This window comes from Protomyctophum bolini, assembly GCF_963924005.1.
Source record: "Protomyctophum bolini genome assembly, chromosome: 16".
Classification (NCBI taxonomy): domain Eukaryota; kingdom Metazoa; phylum Chordata; class Actinopteri; order Myctophiformes; family Myctophidae; genus Protomyctophum; species Protomyctophum bolini.
Genome location: NC_137877.1, coordinates 8,194,855 through 8,199,285, shown reverse-complemented (window position 1 = coordinate 8,199,285; position 4,431 = coordinate 8,194,855).

Genomic DNA, 4,431 nt, shown 5'->3' with positions numbered 1-4,431 from the left:
ATACATAAAAGGGAGCGTGGCACCATCAGGTTCACATGAGTGAAAACAGACTTGTTATGTCGCAGAGTTGACTTCAATTTGCCTCTCCCCCCTAAGAGCTTTATAATTGGTCGGTAATAATAATGCATTCGAAAATGCTGATCATATGGCGGTTTGAAAAAGTTGGGACGGCCTCCTGTGGCTGGACCTCAGCAACAAGAGTTGGGAGTGTTTATTGAATTACATAACTCTTTGGCAAAGGCTAAGGAGCAAGGGGTGGGCTTACAAGGTCCCTCTTACCCCCCCCCCCCCCCCCCCCACGATTTGCTGGGTTTTCAACCACAAGTCCTGCCCACATTCTTCAGCCCCTGCTTTTTTTTTCTTTTCTTTTTTTTTTTAAAGAAGGTCTGTGTGCTTTTCAAGGGCCGATTTCTTTCTGCAATGGGCGCGCAATCCAACAGGAATAATACCACATCTAATTCATCACCAACAGTGAAGTGCCTGAAAAAGTGATTTCATCCCTTTGCCCTCAGACTCACTTCCAGAGTACACACTGAACGTATCATGCACGGTCGTAATCACCATATTGGCTTTTTTCTTTTTTTTTGGCTTTTTTTTTTTGGCTTTTTCAGCAAGCACGTTATTTTCTATTTTTATGCACGCTGGAATCCCTACAAGAGAAACATTTTCCCTCATTTTTCCAGGCTACACAGTGGGATTGGCTAGCACATATACTTACTGGAATGGTGGATAGTGTTCCTGCGCCAAGTTCCTTTAAATCCACGGGGGTTCGGTGCAGCGTATGGATCAGTCTTCCAGCAGGCAACAGGAGCCAAGACATCTGTGTGACTATACAGCTAAGGACTGAGCCATCTCACTACCAGAACGCATGGGAATAGGAAAAAACCAAGGATTATCTGGTCACAATGAATATTACAGGCCGTAAATTCTGCATGCGGCGATGTGTGTGTACTCATACACGGCTGCATGCCTGATATCAATAAAGGACCTGGCACTAAAGTCATTATGCAATTCAAACAAGACGTTGATGTGCGGGGGTCTTATTTGAGTTGCGTGTGTTTATAGGCCTTGATTATATTGTGAACACGTTGCAAGGTGTCGCAGGCAGAGTGAAGTATTGCAAGGCAAAAAAGGGACACACTCAGGGAAATGTATCGTTCGTTCCCGACACGAATCCACTCTTTGTGTCGAGGTTTTTTTTTTCTTTTCCACTATCCACTGTGTGGCCAGTTAGAGTCTCACTAGCCCGAGGGCAGCAGGGTGGCAGTGGGGAGGATGGGAGAGAGCAAGGCTTTAACTATTTCACTGCACTCTATATTACCCTTGCAATAATGATGTAAAAGCAGGGCATTATTTCATCACTGTGTGTGTGTGTTGTGTTATGGCGACTAGTGCCACGTTCCTTGTCTTACGACGTTGTCGTCGGCTTTGTGAAAACACAGCAGAGAATTCACTTTCTGTTTTTGCTGTGCGGATCGCAGACTGTTATTGTCATGAGAACACGGCACTAAATTGTGCCTTAGTGAAACAAAGAAATCAGCTGCTGTTATTGTTTTGACAGGGTGTTTTGAAAAGGGTTTAACAGAGATGTGCACTGTGGGTGCTTTGCGTGTGTGTGTGTGTGTGTGTGTGTGTGTGTGTGGGGAGGGGGGGGGGGGGGGGGGCTGGTGATGTACAGCAAAGTGTCTGTATATATATAAATGGTGTAAAGTGCATGTATACATTAGGTGGATCTATGCTTGGAGTGTACATCTGCATGTGCGCCTAGGAGACATAGGAGACTGCATAGGAGACTGCATAGGAGACGGTGGCTTGGCGTTCTCACATACATATACAGTATATGTGACCTCCTGTGTCCTAGAATGCCGCCTCCACCCAACCACACCCCCTGGCGCACATGTGCGTGCAAGCGTGCGCACAGTACACACACACACACACAGCCCCCCCCCCCACACACACACATACACACACACACAAAGTAAGTATTCCGCCCTAGACAGGCCAGGTTGCCAGAGCTACACAAACTCCCACCCATTAGCGGCAGGATTCCAGGATAACCATGGCAACCAGTCTCTCACCCCCGGGGAGACGAGCAGTAGAAGTGAAAGGCTCCATTCAATTTCCACATCCCAGTACAGCACACACAAATGGACACACAAGTGCACTCACATGCACCCGCATGCACACAGCCACACACACACACACACACACACAGCCACACACACACACACAGCCACACACACACTACACACACTACACACACACACACACACACACACACAAAGAGAAATGGACACATCCAACACACACAACCAAGTGCTCTACTAGCCTCCCAGTCACTCCAGCCTACCCTGAGAGTGGGCGTTTGTGAGAGCGACCATGCACTACACACACACTGCATCCTCACACCCACGCCCTTCTAGGTCTCACGCGCCCACACACACACACACACACACACTCGCGCGTACAAATTTACATTACACCATGCTCTTTATATTAGACGCACATTAAGAGATATAGCCGACTATAGTCCCGACGGGTGGATTTATCCTGCTCCATCCCGTATAGAAACGACCCGTGGAATCGACAATAAACTATACGTGCTGCGGGTCACGTCACCTGGGGATCCGACGATGAGCATCTCATACAGTATATATTGACAACATGACGTGCAGGCTGAGGTTCTTGTCCGACCCCGCGCTGTACTGTACTGTACTGTATACGTGACTTACGTGTGATCACACATGACAGCTCGGAGAGTGCACGGAGGAAGTGAGATCTGCATTGACTCGCCTCCACGGTGCAGATGTGAGCGAGGAAAGGGGTGAGATATAACGCAGCATAGATCACACACGGGGCGGCATAATAAACCCATGTCGGTTGCATGATGAGAAAAAGACAACTGTGGCTACGGCCTCAATTCAGCTCGCCTAGCAAGGATGTTAGCTATGATCTCGGGTGAAAGCACCACCCACCCATATACCCACCCCCAGCCCACTTGAGTGAGTGTGATGTGCTCCCCCTCCCACACACACGCACGCACACACACACACACACACACACACTCTCTCTCCTTAGTCTGCACTAGCAGAAGATTTCACTCTGTGGTTTAACCGAGAGGAGAAAAGAAAAGGTTAATGACGCACAGTGGGAAATCAAACTGGGCGAGTATCACACGGCGACAGATAGGAGGAAGACCTTGTTACAGCCGAGGGCAGGAAGAGCACCGAAGAGGAGCAGAGAGAGAGAGAGAGAGAGAAATATGGAGTGAGAATGGAAGCAGATTGCTGGGAGTCTGGGACCCTCAGAGAGGAAAATACAGAGTGAGGGGGATATAGAGACCGTCAGACAGACATGCAGTATACACGACAGACTAAATGACTGACAAACAGTTCCCCTTTTCTCACTGCTCTCCCATAAAAGATAAAAGTGCTCTGAATGGCGTTGTGGGGGGACTTATATTTCCTCATGCACACATCATGGGCCCAGACGAGACCACAAGACGGCGAGCTTGACCCATTTCGGTTAGCATTTATTCAATGTCTCATCCTTTACTTCATTGCTGCACGCGCAGGCGGGCGGACGTGTGGCGTCCTCACCTCAAGCAACCGGCCGCGGTGGCCTCGCGCGACCTTGAACATGAACACACAGACGGTTAGATGTGGGGTTGCTGTTGGTTTTTTTCGGGTTGGCGCGCATCAGGAGGGTGATCATGGGAAAGGACATGGAGGTTTCATGTCTACTGGAATGGATGGATGCATGGATGGAAGGCTTTTAAGGATTGCAATGAGAGAAGTCAACTAAACATTGAAAAAGGGGTGTTGTGTCTGTGCAGAGAGGCATGAGGGACAGAGAGCCAGGGTGAGTCTAGGACAGTGGAAGAGAGCAGAGCTCACGCTGGCACTCAATAAAAGGGTGCATGCTCCCCGCGAGCCACAATTTCAGCAATGTCCATCAACACCGTAAGAACCTGTGTTATAGTCTCTGCTCACAGTATAACAGCATGGAGTTGAACCTGTGGGAGGAAAAAAAGGAGAATAGAAGAAAGAAAAGAAAAAAAAAGATCGTTGCACATCGCAAAGCCCGATCTGAGCCTTAACCCATTCTGACCGGGCACCCATTTTGGTGTTAGCATCATGTTATGCTTTACCTATTGAAAAATAGCAGATCTACAAGCTCGTATCGCGCCACCGAGTGGCGCGATACGAGCTTGTAGGTCTGCTATTTTTGAAAAATTCGAAGAACGACTGACATTTTTAGAATCTGATCTCAGGTCAGAATGGCTTAATCAGACCAGTGTGTGTCCAGTGGAAACCTCGTATGAATCTGATCTCAGGTCAGAATGGGTTAAGCTGCGGTTTCTGAAGCGGCATCCAAAGGGGACCGGCAGAGATGGAAGGTGGCCAGAGGTGGTGGTGATGGTGATGGTGA